Genomic DNA, 17054 nt, shown 5'->3' on the forward strand with positions numbered 1-17054 from the left:
TGTCACACTTTTAACCATATTTGTGTGTGTCGTCTTAGAGCAACTCTAGCAGACCCCGCAAAAACTTGACCCGCAAAACGCGTTTGCGGTTTCACGAAGATCGGGTTTGCGGGTCGAAAACTAGCACGGCCGAACAGAAACCGTATCTACAACTGCATAATTTGAAAAAACACTTTCACGAAAGAACGTAGATCATGATCAACACACTACAAACATAGTTCATACTACATACTACGTTAATACTAGTACTAGAGGGGGTTGGATCTGACGGCGGCGAGGTCGCGGCAAATAGACGACGCCGGGGAGGAGAAGGACGCTCAATCCTCCTCGCCGGAGTTGCAGAGGTCGATGTACTTCGCCGTCTGCTCCTCGCGGATGCGGCGCCACTCCTCGTACTTCTCCTTGGCAGCGAGGTTGGCGGCGACCGCCTGCCGCCACTCGAGGTCTTCGAGCTCCTCGGCGTGACGTCGGCGCTCCGCCTCCTCACGCACGCTCCGCTCGGCGATGACGGCCGCAACGGCGTCGACGTCGGCGACGTAGTCTTCCGGCCCGACGACTCCGCGGCGGCCGAGCGAAGCAGGCTCCTCGGGCTCCTCCTTGACGGGGACGAAGTCGAACTCGTCCGGCTCCTCCGGCTCCTCCTCGTCCTCTGACCACTCCGTCTTCACGGGGTGAAGGCCCGCGCCGGAGGAGGAGGAGCTCCCGGCGTACGAACATCTCATGGAGGAGAAGGACGCGGGCCGTCGGTCGTACTCCTCCATCTCGCTTCGCCAAAAGCTCGCCGGCGGTGACATGGCGCGGTTGGTCCACCTCCGGGCCTCACGCTTCCTCGCGGTGTCCGAGCGGACGCGCCGCTCGCGATCCGGGTCGCTTCCACCGCCGGATCTGCTGCCGGAGCCGCGTCCGCAGCTCCACATGCAACCCCACATGACGGCTGGAGGCGGGGGACGTGGTCGCCGGCGGCGAGAAATATGAAGAAGGGATGGGGAATCGCGGGGGCTCGGCGGCGGCGGGGGATAGGGTTTCGACCCGCAAACGAGCCGCGGAACCGTAGATATAGCGGTCGGGCGTGCTGTTTGCGGGCCGCGGTAAAAAAATTTACGGGCCGGACGAGTATGCGGGCTCTGTTCTGGCCAAAAATTGGACCGAGCCCGCATATTCGCCGGAATTTTTATGGGTGTGCCTGTTTTGCCGGGTCTGCTAGAGTTGCTCTTAGACCCTTTACTATGTAGGTCAAAATAGATGTCAAATTTGCTTTTTGGACCTTTGGCACAGGTGCGCTACATTGCCCAGCCGGTGCCAAACAAACAATTTTGGGCATCGATGCATCTAGTTGCTCTCATGACAAATTCGTTGAGACAACAAACTAAGGACATGTTTGGGACTGCTTCAATTCATCAAAATCAGCTTCACTTCATCAAATTCACTTTGAAGCAGTTTCATGCATAAGCTATAGCACTATCAAAAGAATGTTTGGTTTCCATCTAGCTTCAGCTTCAAGAATAAAAAAATTGGTGGAAAGAATCTATTTGATTGGTTGAGGGGGAAGAAATGAAGGGGTATCCACTTACTGGTGACAGTTGTGGGTAATTTTCCCTCAACTCGAGCTTCTAGATTTTTTAGAGCACCCTGTGAGGAGCTTCACAAAAACTTTGAAGTTATATTCCAGATTCTAGTTTTTTGCGGAGCGGCATATCATGAAGCTACCCCATTTAACTTGTCTTTTCTGAAGCAGAGCTGAATTTTAAGGAGCAGAGCAGTCCCAAACAGGCTCTAAGCGTGTCTTGGTCCTTTCTCACGAGAAAGTAGCACCCGATGACGCTGGTCATTGGCTAAGTTGGGCTGATATATTACTAGTTTATTTGCATGCGGGCCCGTGCTGGAGTGGATGCCAAATCTTTAACGTTGTGTGACATGTGCTAAAAAATGTTCAACTGGCATCTACGCATACGTGGCCGACTTTTCAGAAATGTGGCACCGAGTATCAAGTGGAGGGCCTTAGGCCAACTCCACCGCGCGACCCCGTCCTGTCCGTGCGTGTCCGTTTGGGGTAAAATGAACAAAACAGACGGTCCAACGCGCGGAGCAAATGAACGTTTGTCCGTTTTGTATCCGTTTTTTGACCCCTCCCCGGCCCAACTTTGCGCCGATTTTGGGGTGAAACGGACAGCGCGCAGACGGGCAGGACGCGCGCTCTCGTCCGCCCCTGGCCCGCCAGTTGGTGGCACAAAGTAAAACCCACTCCCGCCTCTTTTGGCGCCATTTCCCACCAAACCCTCCCACTTCCTGCCGTCTCCCTCTCTCTCCCCCGTCTATGGCCGACGCCCACCCGAATTCCGGCGTTCCGGCCGTCGACTAGCCCGAAATGGCCAAGAAGAAGAAGGCCAAGGCGCCAATGAAGCCGCGGGCGGAGTGCACGCCGGAGGAGATCGCCAAGTTGGACGCGGAATCGATGAAGAGGAGGAACCGGAGGGCGGCCATGAAGGACACCGCCGCCGCGTGCAAGTTCGCCGCCGAGCGCGATGTTATGGAGGCCTCGCGGCGCAAGATCGAGGTCGAGGAGAAGGAGGCCATCGTCAACAAAGCGCACGCCCTCCTCATGCTTGGCATTTGTCGTCCGGACGGTTTCTCTGCAGCGGCCGTCGGCCCGGCGAGCACAGGCTCGTCGGTCGCCCGGTCTCATCACTGCGAGTCGCGGACCACGGCTGTGTCGCCCAGCTACCCCCCGCCAAGGCACGACACCCACACCCGTTTCTCGGGGTCGCCGGACGTGAGCGTGATCGCGCCTTCCACCCCGCGCCCCTCGGCCTGCATCGACCTCAACGTCGCACCTGGGTCCAGCAGCGGCGGCCGGGCGTCCGTCGAGATGCAAAGAAAGCAAGCACGACCGTCGTTTGCGTGCACCATGCCGTCCCCCTGCGTCCTGTTTGACAAAATGACAACGACGCCGGTCGACAACAACTACGACCAGTTCATGGAAGACGTGATCTACAACGGTGAGCATGTCCCTGCCTACAATCCCGACGAGACCCAAAGTCAGGATGGCCGCGCCCAGTACGTTGCCGATGAAGAGGCCGACGACCGTGCTGACTACGACCATGGTGACTCGTGGCATGGAGACTACGACATCTATTGCGAAGGTGATGGCGATGAAGATGGAGTCAATGACATTGATATTAGTGGTGAGCCATTGTTCATCGACGAGCTCACCCAAAGAGCGGAAGCACAAAAGAAGAAGAGCATTCGCACGGGTTCATACACCCAAGATGAGGACAAGCTGATTTGCAACTCTTGGATGGAGATTAGCCAAGATCCGAGGACGGGAGCGCAACAAAAGGGCCTAGTTTTTTGGACGAGAGTCCACAAAACTTTCCATGAAAGGAATATGTTTGAGCCCTATCAAATCACAAGCGGCCGTGGCATCACCTTGATTCAAAAGAGGTGGTTGTTCATCCAACAAGAGTGCAACAAGTATTGCGCCGCATTAGAGAGCATTGAAGCACGGCCCGTGAGTGGCCTCGGCATTGGGGACATGGTATGATCTCCTCATCCGAGTCCTTTCCTTGCTTCGGCCTTGTATATGTTTGCATGTCCAAATCTTTGTTGATCATGTGGTGTAGGCATTTCAATCTTTGGAAGCATTCAAGGCTCAGCACGACGACAAGCCATTCACGCTTACGCATTGTTGGACGATCATCAATGATTTCCCTAAGTTCAAGGATCAATATTGTGAACTTCAAAGGAAGAGAGGCAAGAAGACGACCAAGTTTGTTGGAGGTGAAGATGGCGAGGCGTTGAAGAGGCCGAGGGGCAAGACCAACTCCAAGGTGGACGACATACGTGATGCCACATCCATGGTCTTGCATGAGACTTTGCATGGCATGATGTCTCAAAAGCACATGAGGGACGAGAAGAAGCGGCAAAGCAAGGACGAGCAAATGAAGCAATACCTGGAGCTTCAAAGGAAGAAGCTAGAGATGGAGGAGGCGGCCAAGAAGAGGAAGATCGACCTGGAGGAGGCGGCCCGGCAAAGGAAGCTTGACATGGAGGCCGCCAATGTCGAGGCCAGGAAGAGGCAGCTCGACATCGAGGCAACCAATGCCGCAACCAAAGCGAAGGAGGTGACCCTTGCGATCATGAGCATGGACTTGACGAAGATGAGCGAGAAGACGAGGAGCTGGTTCGAGGCCAGGCAGAGGGAGATGTTCGACGCCGACGACCTGAACTTGGTCGTCCGATCGGACGTGGTCGTTCTTTTTTGGAGGCTTGCATGGGTGCCGCCCGCTGGGCCGCTGGCGGTGTACCGGCGAGAAACAAATTCATTTTTGAGGCTGGCTGTGTTGCCGGCCGGTGGTTGTGTTGCCGGTGAAGAAAACTATTCATTTTGGAGGCTGGTTGTGTTGCCGGCCGCTAGCTTTGTTGCCGGCGAGGACGTGTAGGCCGCTGGCTGTGTGGCCGGCGTGAACTAGGGCCGCTGGCATCTGAATCGTTGTTCTTTTTAGAGGCGGACAAGATAGTGCAAACGGATGCGGCCATGCGGTGGGCGCGCGGCCAGCGCATCCCAGGATAGGGCCGGACATGACCCCATCTCCCCACCCAAACGGACAGAATCCAGGCAAAACGGACGTCCGTTTAGAGTTGCGCGGTGGAGTTGGCCTTAGGCGCGTGTGAGACGGCTTTGAGGGCCATCCGGATAGGGGTAGCAATGGTGAGCATCCAGGTGGCCAGCGCTACTTTATCGCGTGTCGGTGGTGGTAGAACTACATAGGCAATGTTGTTGGTAAATATACATGAACGGTAGCCACGAAGGGAGTATGCACTAGTAGAAAATAGGGTTTCATTCTAGCCCGATCAGAGAAATAGTCCCGGTCGCATTACGAACCGGGACTAATGTGAGCATTAGTCCTAGTTCGAACGGCTGGAGCGATCAGAGGGCACAAGCATCTTTTCTCCCGGTTGGTGTGGGACCGTTAGTCCTAGTTGGTGATACCCACCAGGACTAAAGGGGTTGCGAGAGGAGCGATGCCCTTTAGTCCCGGTTAGTGTCTCCAACCGGGACTAAAGTCCTATCTTCAGTCCCGTGTTTGGACACCAGACGGGACTAAAAAGTTACCTATATATATCCCCTCGCCCCTGCCCCCCCTCTCCTCTGTTTATTAGTCATAGAAGGTGGGCGGTGTGTGCTATTTGTTTTCTCTTCCTATGCACAAGAGGTTCTCGATGAAATTCCTAAGAGCATGATGCCACTTGACTTCACCCAAAACAAACATCATATGAGGTGCCTGAACCACACTTAAGCTTTCTCATCTTTTTCTGCATATGTGTAGTGTGGTTTAGGGTGTCGTCCCCGTCCCCGTCCTCACCGTCGTCGTTCGCCCATGCCGATCTTGTCGTCGGCACCACCGTGGTGAGCCTCTTGTTCATATTTTTTCAAAAAATTCTTACTTGTATGATTTAGATAGTTATTTGCATAATTTTCTTACTTGTATTATTGTTTGCTATTATATAGTGCCATGGTTTTGATATCCACCCCCGTCGGTTCTCGTTCGTTCTATGATTTGGATGTGATATATTATATTTTATAACTATTTGTTTTATTTATTGTTTATGAAAATTACGCCGATCAACTTGACATAGATATTTTTGTCTAGGAGGTATGTGAAACAGAAATTCCAACCGACCCTCTTGTCGAGAGGTTAAATTTAGTTTTAAAAAAGAACATTTTTTTGAAAGAAAAATAAAAAGAATTGAAGAAGATAAGATGAAATTGGAGTTTCATGTTGCCGATGTCGTCGATCTACACAAGATCCAGGTGGATGCAATGCGCTTGAAGATTACAAAGATTAGAAAATATGCCATTAATAAAGAGGCTTGGTATCATTATGTTGTTGGATCAATTATTACCTTAGTTGTTAGTTTGATCACATTTGTTGTTACATTTAAATGTTTTACATAGTTGTATGTTAGTTTCAATGTATGTTATTTTGACCAACTACGTATGAACTTTATGTATTGATTTTTCCAGCAATAACATTTGATCACTAGTGTACTTTGGTTTTAATGTGATGAATTTGTCTTAATTTGGTCATTTCTCTATTCCTGATGTTCTATAATGGTTTTGGATATACTTAATTATATAATGCACATGAACCGGGAATGAATGTACGGTGACCGACACACTGTCGAGCACAATACGGGCATGCATAATTTTATCGTAATGGCTCAGGCAAACAGTCGGAATGGTTTACGTGTTGTCCATGTGTTGACTGGGAGAATAAGAAGGATTACTCTTCCTCGAAAATCCTACACACCCACCTGCTCTGGTCCGATTTCATGCCCAACTATAATTGTTGGACCAAGTATGGAGAAAGAGAGGTTATGATGGAATACAATGAAGAAGAAGTGGATGATGACAACTACCCTATGTTCCCTAAATAAGGTGATACTGCAATGGGGGAAGCTGAAGATCAAGAGACACCAGATGTGACCGGTAATGATCTTCGTAGGGCCATTGTTGATGCACAGAGAGAATGCGAAAGTGAAAAGGAGAAGTTGAAGTTGGAGCGCATGTTAGAGGATCACAAAAAATTGTTGTACCCAAATTGCGAAGATGGCAACACAAAGCTTGGTACCACACTGGAATTGTTGCAATGAAAGGCACAGAATGGTTTACCTGACAAGGGATTTGAGAAGTTACTGAAAATAATGAAGAATAAGCTTCCAAAGGATAACGAATTGCCTGATAGTACGTACGAAGCAAAGAAGGTTCTCTGCCCTCTAGGATTAGAGGTGCATACGATGCATGCATGCATTAATGACTACATCCTGTACCGTCGTGAGGAGTACCAGAATTTGAATGCATGACCGGTATGCGGTGCATTGCACTATAAGGTCAGCCGCGATGACCCTAGTTATGTTGACGGCGAGTGCCCTAGGAAGAGAGTTCTTGCCAAGGTGATGTGATATGCTCCCATAATACCACGGTAGAAACGTTTGTTCCAAAACAAAGAGCATGCCAAGTTGTTGCGATGCCACAAAGACCGTAAGAAAGATGTGATGTTAAGAGTACCCGCGGATGGGTCGTAGTGGAGAAAAATCGAGAGGGAGTTCCCTGACTTTGTATTTGACGCAAGGAACTTACGGTTTTCTCTAAGTACAGATGTCATGAATCCTTTTAGGGAGTAGAGCTGCAGTCATAGCACCTAACATGTGACTCTATGTATCTATGACCTTCCTCCTTTGTTGTGCATGAAGCGGAAGTTCATTATGATGTGAGTGCTCATCCAAGGCCCTAAGCAACCCGACAACGACATTTATGTGTACCTAAGGCCATTAGTTGAAGAACGTTTTGAAAGTGCGTTATATCGACTAGAGGGGGTGAATAGGAGATTTTTAGAATTTCATCACTGGGGAAATTCCTTGTGAGGAAAGTCCTCAGTTATGAACTGAGTGTAGCAGAAATAGCACACGATCAGGTGTGCAAAAGCGTCTACAGCAAAGTACTCGATGAGATTTTAGAGATTCGATTTGCACGGTTCGCAAGTACAGAGTAAGCATCTGAAGATTAACTCAAGTGAAGAATTTGAGGTTGAGGAAATTCAGAGAAAGTCTTCAGACAAATTCTTCAAACAGTACAGATGAAAGTCTTCAACATACAATTGAGGAAATGGAAGAGTTGAAGAAACAGAACCCGTAGCTTGATGAAGACAGTTGTTGATGACCCAGTTCCAACTGCTGTGACAGTTGTACGTCTAGTTCGGAGCGGCTTGGTATTGAAACCAAAGGAAACACAGTCCCTACTGTATTCGCCTTGAGCTAATGACACACAGTCCTCGCCCAACACACGGGGTAAGTCTTCAGGGCAGACTTCCAAACCCTCACAAACTTGATCACCTGGTGATCCATAATTGAATGTTGGATGCTCTAGACCATGACGCCTAACCGTTTGGAGGATGCACAGTCATCAAGGGTAACAACCGTCGGTTCCACACAAGAACAACTTCTTCAGTGATGCTCAATAACTTGGGTTTTTGGTTTGGGTTTGGTGTTTGGGGTATTTCCTCACTTGATGATTTTCTCTCGAAGACTCTGAGAAATTTGGGTTTCTCTAAATGACAAGTGTCAATTTCTCTTGGAGCAGCCAACCAGCTAGTGGTTGTGGGGGCAGCTATTTATAGCCTAGGAGCATCCCGACATGATTAGACATAAATACCCTTAAATAATATGACCGCTGGGTGGATAAGATCAGTGAGGTGGCGCGTGGCGCGGCAACGGTCAGAACTTTCAACTGTGAAAGTCCTCATGTCTCTCATATTCCTCACTTTGAGGCGGGTAGATTTAGGCTTGGGTTGAGCATCATGAGGAAAATAATTCCATAGTTTTACCTCGACCCCCTTTAACAGTACAATGTTCCTATCACTCAAGTGTAAATAAAATGAAACAGAAAGAGTAAATCCTCACGCTTCAAAGTCTTCAGAGTGTTTTCTTCAGGACACACCGAATTTCTCATCTTCAATATCTTCATGAGGAATATCAATTTCATCGCAATTTCTTCGCGGTCAAAGTCTTCAAGGAAGGACCAAAGTCTTCACCCGAAGACATACATTTTTAGGGGTCGATATTCATCGGATAACTAAAATTCCTCAGCGACTTATAGAGCATGTATACACTCACAAACATATCAGCCTCTTAACCTATGAGTCTTCAAACCACCAAAATTACTAAGGGGCACTAGATGCACTTACAATCTCCCCCTTTTTGGTGGTTGATGACAATAAGGTTAAGTTTTCAACGGGGATAATAATATGGAATGTAAGTACAGAGTTTGAGGAATTTGAAATCAAGATACAGAGAAACTCTCCCTGAATATGTGCATGTTTTGAGGATTTGCTTTGAACAGAAGATGCACATTGATGATTTATATCATGGAGATCTCCCCCTGTATCTTACAATTCATGCATGCATTTGACATATAGTATGAGGAATTAGAAATGCATGATGAAAAATGGTGTCTGACAAATTTCAGCATGCCTACATTAATAAACTTTGAGAAATAAGCATGCGAGGAAAAACGTTCAAAATAGTCAGAACACCAACGGGCTTAAGTTACAACTCATTACATCAAAAACTCCAGAAGAACCAAGAGTTTGTAACTTAATAGAGCTTATAAGCCCATAATGTATCCCGCTTGAAGACTAACTCTCAGATTTCTCCCCCTTTGTCATCAAGTGACGAAAAGGGACAAAACTGAGAACTAACGCCCTTGAAGAAATTCACTTCTTTGTTGATGTATAGGCATGAGCATCCTTGGAGATAGGCTTCTTCCTTCGACAAGTTGTAGTGTCCTCTCGTTCTTCATCTGATTCTGCGGTGTGAAATGATGAAAATGAACTGTCCTCCAAGTCAAGAACTGGAATTGTCTTGAATTTCTTCTTTGGAGGCCACGACCAGTCAAAGTCTTCAGTAAATTCCATTTCTTCAAGTTCCTCAAGAGTCTTCAGGTGAGCCAAGATGGCCCAAGTGCGATCAAAAAATTCATGAAGATAATAGTGATTTTTCTTCCCTGCATTTTGAGTTTCATTGAGGGTTTTCACAATGGCGCCAAACTGGCGTTTCACCCACTTGTGATTGCGATCGACTTTTTGGTGAAGACTTAGGAGAAGATCTCTGTTGGTCATCACCCTAGGGGCAGTTGGGCTTGTTTGTCTAGCAGTATCATCATATGAAGAATATGAGTCAGCCTTGTGAAATTGGCCGTCTAGGGGGCGATTTCCTTCATCAATCATAGATTTTCCTTTGCCTTCAACTGGTTCAAAAGATTGCTTGATGACTTTGATAGGCGGCAGATATCCAAGGTGATTCTGAAAGTCAGCTTGATAGTTGATGCCAGATATGTTCCTGATGAACCTCATAATCCAAGGTGCATATATCTTCAGCTCATATGGTGTCAAAGCGTTGTCAGCCAAATTCCTCAAGAAGAAATCATGAAGATTCGTAGGAATGCCATGAATGACGTTGAATAGGATATTCTTCATGATGCCTACAACGTCTTGTTCATTGTCATGCCCTTTGATTGGAGCGAAGGAATATGACAAGATTCGATAGACAGTTCTGGGCTCATAGTTCAAATCCTTTACGAGGAATCTGGTCCTTGGAGGTTGGCCTTGAACAAAAGGCTTCATGAGGACTTCCATGAGCTTGTTCGACAGTTCTCTTTCATCATATATTCTGACTGCATCCTCTAAAAGAATTGATATTGGGAGAGCTCGAAGCAATTCTGTGGCTGGAGCTTTGTAATGCGTGTGCTGAGTCATCCTGTCCAAGACCCATGTGTTGATGTCTTTGGGGTCGCCTGAGATATGAAGTGTGGCATAAATTGAAGAATTATGTCCGTATTCCGATCACTGATATCTGTGCAGAATGGCAGTAGCCCTGCTTCATGAAGAACATTGAGGACTAGGGTGAAGCAAGGTATTTCCTCCATGTCACAATGAGGAATGTGGGTGTGAAGAAATATCTTCTTTCTTCCACAGAGCACAATGGCATAGTAGTTGAGTTGATTTCTAGTCGAGTATTTTTTGTGCCTGATGCGTAGCCTATCATAGGGATTTGCACCTGTGAAGTAATGGCGTTCATAAAAGAGTGCTTCCTTCTGAAACTTCGGCCTCTTGGAGAAGGGTTGATGAGGCTTTGGTTGAAGATTGTGTTGTTGTTCATCTTGAGGAGTTGTGGTCACCCCAATGGCAGTTTCTGGATTCACCACAACAATTGCAGTTTCAGCATTTGGAGCAGGAGCATTTTCTTTAGCTTGAGAAATTTGTTGATCTGAGGAAGCAGTTGCAGTTTTTGATGCTACATTTTCTTCAGCTGATGCAGCTGATTCTCGGTCTTGTGTTGATTCCTCATGTATGGTCTTTTCATCAAAGCCAAACAGAATTTCAGTGTTAGCCGGACTTTGGGGAATTTGGGTTATTCTTGGTGAGTTAGGGTGAGCTTGTTCCCAGAACTCATCATGAATCAGAGGTGTGTTGCATCCAATTTCTTCATCACCCTTCTTTTCCTCAGTGGTCATAGGAGGTGTTGTGGCCTGAGGAATATTGTCAACTTGAATTTCCTCATCCATCGATGCTGATGCACGAGAGCGATTGTCTTCCATTTCTTCATCCTCTTCTGGAATGATGTATTCCTCACCGAATGGAACCATCATATACGATGATGCTACATTTAGAGGAGTAGCATCCACCGGGGCTGATGAAGATTCTGAAGGCATAGTCTTTAGACATTTTGCTTCTAAGGATTCTGAAGCCATTGAAGCTTTTATCTATTTAGCTTCCTTTTCAGCTGCTTTGGTTTTCTTCATGTCTGCTGCAGACGGAGTCACTTTCTTCACCTTTGAGGATTTAGGTGAAGGAGCAATTTCATTAGGCGTTGTTTCATCAGAGTCAGGCCTGGCAGATTCTTCAGCTTGAATATTTTGCGGAATTTCTTCAGCTGCTGGTTCTTCATTTTCATCACCCTCGGCCGTTTGCACAGTATGGCTTGGCTAAGGCGTTGCTGCTTGTGAGCGGAAATTATGTTGTTGTATTCATCAACTGTTGCAGTTGCGTCTTTGACGAATTGTACTTTGGCGCCCTTTTGATCAGCGTGGAGACTTCTATATCTGTCTGTGAGAGTCTTCAGCTTCGCCTGAGTAGAAACAAGTTTCTCAGGGATAAGGTGAGGAGGTTCTGCATCAAGAATTTCTCCTTTTTGGCCTTGGCAAGCCAAGCGTGTTTGGCTTGCTGACCCTTCCATTTAGCTTCATAGATGAAAGTGGCAAGCATGTGGCTGACTCCAGGAGGAAGCTTCAAATCATTAATTGGAGTGTTTGGATCCTCATGCCAGAGATCAATGAAGTTTAGCAATTCCTTCGAATCCAGCACGAGAGGGATGGTGCTTCTAGTTGCTTGTGCAACTCTTTCCTGCTTGTTTTTTATGATGGCTTGAAGAGTTTCATCATCATATTCTTCACTTCCTTCTGATGCAGAAGGAATGTTGACTTTGCCAGGGCTTGGCCTGGTACCTCTACCAGCAGTCATCTTAGTATTCAATAGACTTGGTGAAGATTTTGACACAGAGCCAGTGGTAGATGGCACAGAGGAACTAGGGTTTTCAGGTTGAATCTTAACGAGCTGCTTTTGTTGAGGTGGTGAAGACTTGGCTATAGTTGAGGCTTTTGCAGTTGTTGCAACTTTCTGAGGAAATTGCTATTTTGATGCAGCTGTTGAGGATTGTGGCTTGAGACTTGGTTTCTTCAGCAGAGCCTTCTTTTGAGGAATTTCAGTAGCAGAGACCCCATCAGCTGAAGAAGTGGCAGCAGTAGCTACAGCAGCAGAGTCCTCACTGAATTTCGTCACAGTAGCTTTAGCCTTTTTCTGCAGCTTAGACAGATATTTGTCTCTTTCATCAGGGTAATCCTCAATAGTAGCTACGCTTGAGGGATGAGCTGCTTGTTGATCTCCCTGTGGCAACCTTTTGTAGGGAGGCTTGATGTCAAACTTCTTGGCATATTTTGGAGTCACATATCTGTATTCTTTCCACTCTTTTTCCCATCGGAGTTCTATCCTCTCAAGCCTTATATTGCGCTTCGCCATGGTCTCTTTACCATGAATTTCCCCAACAAGTGTACAATAATCAGCATAGATCTCCTCAGGGATCTCAAAGGCAGTGTTTTGTTCTAGCCTTTTGCCACCTTTCTGTTTTCTGTCTTCCTCCATTTTCTTCAGCTCAGGCTTTTGCTGAGGAATTTATATTCTTGATGATTCTGAGGACACACGTAATGTTTCTTCTAGAAATGCTGCAAATGAGGTTAAGTTCATGAGAACCCAGTGATTCATCAACTAACATTTTGTACCTCTGAACAGAGTATAGGTGCAAAGAATTTGGAGAGGTCATATGCGTTCTCAGATTTGAGGAAATTGAAGAATTACTTAAGTTGAGGAACTTGACCAGTGAATTGAGGAATTGGACTAAGCATTCTGATCTTGGGTTCCAGAGTTGTGCAGATTCAAATATTTACACAATTGAGGAATCTCGTGAAGAAATTTAAGTGACTTAGCAAAATTCATCAAGTGTTCTAGACATGCGTGTGCACTGTTGAGGAAATTTTTGAGGAAAAACTGATTTCATGAATCTAAAGAGAATTATGAGATCAAGAGGGGCAGTAAAATATGATTTTGTTTACCTTGTGCGAAGAACACGGTGAACTGAAGCGGTAAAAAGAGGAAGTTCTTCGATCCAGATCTTCAGTGCCCTAACTTGGCGACTGAAGACAACTACGGTGACGGCGGAAGATATACTGTAGTCGGCGTGAGTCCGGCGACGGCGAGGGCGAGGTAGTGAAGCTTTTCCTCACCAGCGACAAAGATACTAGCGGGGGCGCTAGGGTTTGAGCTCGAGCGGAGAAGACGAGAGGAACAGAAGAGTTTCAGCTAAGGGGGTAAGGGGCTATTTATAGCTCGGGTGAAAACGGTCCGGCCGAAACATTTGGACCGAACTGCCCTTGCCTCTCGTCTCCGCGTGACAAATGGTGCCCACGATCGTAGCGGTGGAGATCGTGGTTATCCGAACGTGAGTAGTGGGTGCGGCTACTGTGGTAACTTTAAAAATAACTTTTTGAATCTTGAGGATTTTGTTGCAAAGTCCTCATATGACAAGGACTCAGTGAGGATTTTGAACAAGTGTCAAACAGAACGCATATGAAGAATTGAGAATAGACTGTGTTGAGCTTAGCATAGAGGGGAGTCGGGTCCGATCACATTCACTTAGAAGAAATATCAAATTGAAAACTGAGCAATAAGTGAATGTTGTTGAGGACATTGAAAACTCATTATATATATATAGTCAAATGAAGGTCATCACAAAATGTTTTGAAGAATTTCAAAGTTGGGTGGTGGCGTTACCCACCGTATAAGAATGATGATTTCAGGCGCCGCGTACAATTGTCGGAGGGCCGTGAGAACCAAATTCTTCATTGATTTCTTCACACTTAGAGTGATATTCTTCATTGATTGAATAAAATCATTACTTTGTGTGTTGCACATCTAAGTCATCAGTTTTGCATAAGTGTTAGAATGTGTGCATGTTTACAAGACATTCGAAGATTCTAGGATATCTAGCTCACACTGCAACTTGCAAAACCTTCTCTCATCCAAGGGTTTTGTGAAAATATCTGCTAGTTGATCATCAGTCTTGACATGGTCAATGATGATATTGCCCTTGAGGACATGGTCACGAAGAAAATGATGATGAATCTGGATGTGCTTGGTCTTCGAGTGTTGTACTGGGTTGTAGGCGATCTTGATTGCACTCTGATTGTCTTAGTACAGGGGAACATTCTTCATGTTGATGACATAGTCTCTGAGGGTTTGCTTCATCCATAGCAGTTAAGCACAACAAGATCCAGCACCAATGTACTCAGCTTTGGCAGTGGAGAGTGATACATAGTTCTGCTTCTTTGAGGACCAGCAGACTAATGGTCTTCCGAGGAAATGGCATGTGCCTAATGTTGACTTGCGATCCACACGGTCACCAGCATAATCCGAATCAGAATACCCAACGAGGTGAAGATTTGAGCCCTTGGGGTACCATAATCCTAGTGTTGGTGTGTGAGCTAGATATCGAAAAATATGTTTCACAGCCTTATGGTGTGATTCCTTCGGTTTTGCTTGAAAACGAGCACACATGCAAACACTAAGCATAATATATGGCCTAGATGCACATAGTTACAATAACGAGCCAATCATAGAGTGTAGCGACCCGACTCAAGACGAGTCAAGCCTCTGTGTTTCTGTGCCATCCCTGGATCAGTATGCTGGCACACACAGTACATCAATGTATATATCAAAGTGCAATCACATGTAAATAGCGTAAAACTGATATATATACCTTAAATATCTCAGCGGAAGCAGTCAAGGGAGTGGAGTCCCAATAAACACCAACGGCAAGTTGAGTGTAGACCGTAACCCTGAATCGTACTCTTACTCGTCGAAGAAAAATATCTGCAACATAAGACGCTGCAGCCGTGTAGGTCAGCATATTGAATATGCCGCCAAGTCACATAAGAGAGGGGTGAAAAGTAATCAACTATACTATATGCATATATGGCAGGTGGGGCTATAAGTTTTTAGCGAAAAGCAAGTTTTCTCCTACATCAAGAGAGGGCTAGAAGCAAAATGTTACTACATTGTTGGTTGTTAACGAGATGGTTCCACCAACCAATTCTCGTACCCATGTTGTCAATAATACCCACATCAATATTGTTATTTGTGTTGAGAATTTCAGATAACTTCAGTTCCTTTGGCTCAAGTTGTCCATGACCGTGGACACGGCTAATCGATTAGGTTTGAGTACTCTGTAGAGTTTTGCACACGTTCCCCACAAGATTTGATCGCCACCGAGTATGTCCTCGCACTTCAAGGTGTTTGAAGACCGGATGATCAAAACATGGTCTTACAACGGGTCCCTCTGAATCCCTGTCGGTGCCCATCCATTCCTACCGTTCTTCTACATCTGCTAGCACCGCCTGTCCAGAGTTGCCGCGTTGTCCAACCAAGCCAGAGCCCATAATGACTTGTGGTTGTGCAGGTAAGCCTTGGGTCTTGAAAATATCCGTCCATCTCTTTGAGCCTGGGTGAAGCTTTCCGCAGGATGTCATGGCCGTCCCCAGCATCCCGGGTCATCCACTGGGTTCTCCAGGGAGCCGATCAACCGTCCTTCACCCCGAGTTGCATTGCGTCCGAGGTCTTGAAAATCTTGTCTTAACCGGTCTTGATTATTTAATCAACCTCGCATCACTCGTGTTATGCACTCACCCGAAATCCCATCTACTCAAGCATAGCAATATGAAATTTGTCGTCCCGGGGCCAAGTATCGGGGTTGTTGTGTGCCTACCACATGATACTACAATCTATACTAAAATTTCCAAGTACCTAAGCAGCGTGCAATTGGGCATAGGATGGTAGAACTACGATGCATAAAACATAGGTGATAGTATGATCAAAGTGACTTGCCTGGTGATGTTGACGAAGAAGAATTTTCGTTCTCGGGAAATACGTGATAGAACTATTCGTCACTCTCCGATGAAATCTATATAATCAAACATAGTATTCACATAAGAACTCACACTAGCAATCATTCTAGCACTCAATTAACAAACAGCAATAAAAGTTGATGCAATCAAAAATCAATAAGAGAGAGCGGATAAAAATCCAAAGGAAACTTCAAAGAAGCTAGGAAGCGTTCTACTACATCAAACACTATATAGTTTTTGTTCTAACTGAAAATAAAACACTAAAATAGAAAAAATAACAGAAAACAAAATATAAAATAACTAAGATAACAGAAGTAAAATTTACAAAACAATATTATTTTATAAGTATTTTCAAAATAGGAAATCAAACTAGCAATGCAATCAATTCGCAAGTTAGTATAGAACTAGAATTGATTCCATGCAAACAAATATGAATAAATAAAATAAAATTTTGTTGTTGTTGAAAAGTTACTGGTAATTATCAAAAACAAAATATAACTTGTCACAATTACCAAAAAAAACAAATTAAGAACAATTAATACAAAAGAAATAGCAAGAAAACAAAAAAGGCTAAAACAGAATCTGTTTTGCTTAAAACCCTAAGTAAAAATATATAAAAAAATTGAAACTTAAATTACAGAAATATATGATCAATAGGAAATAGTAGCAAAAAGAATTAATTTAAAAGCTATTTTTAAACTCCCGGTATAAGCAAAACAAGCTTTAAATCAAATCTGATCTAATTCAAAGTTTATAGGTCCAAACATAGACAAATTATATATTTTCGGGAGCTACAAGAAATTTGTGATTTAACGCAAAAAGAATCACCTAATTCGGAGTTACAAACTAATAGATATGAATTTTATAAGATTGCAATTTTCTAAAAAAACTGCAATACGGGATTTCGTGAATCTCACCGTGGGTGACACACAGGAAGAACTCCGGCGAGGTGGCTGCTCCGGCAAGGTGGGGAGGTCGCTGGCGG

At 45.5% G+C, this 17054-nt stretch overlaps 1 pseudogene; it reads left to right on the forward strand.

Moving 5' to 3' along the window:
- Positions 1–2055: 2055 nt before the first annotated feature.
- Positions 2056–4439, forward strand: LOC123396854 (annotated as a pseudogene).
- The last annotated feature ends 12615 nt before the right edge of the window (positions 4440–17054 follow it).

The sequence above is a fragment of the Hordeum vulgare genome, chromosome 5H (assembly GCF_904849725.1).
Source record: "Hordeum vulgare subsp. vulgare chromosome 5H, MorexV3_pseudomolecules_assembly, whole genome shotgun sequence".
Lineage (NCBI taxonomy): Eukaryota > Viridiplantae > Streptophyta > Magnoliopsida > Poales > Poaceae > Hordeum > Hordeum vulgare.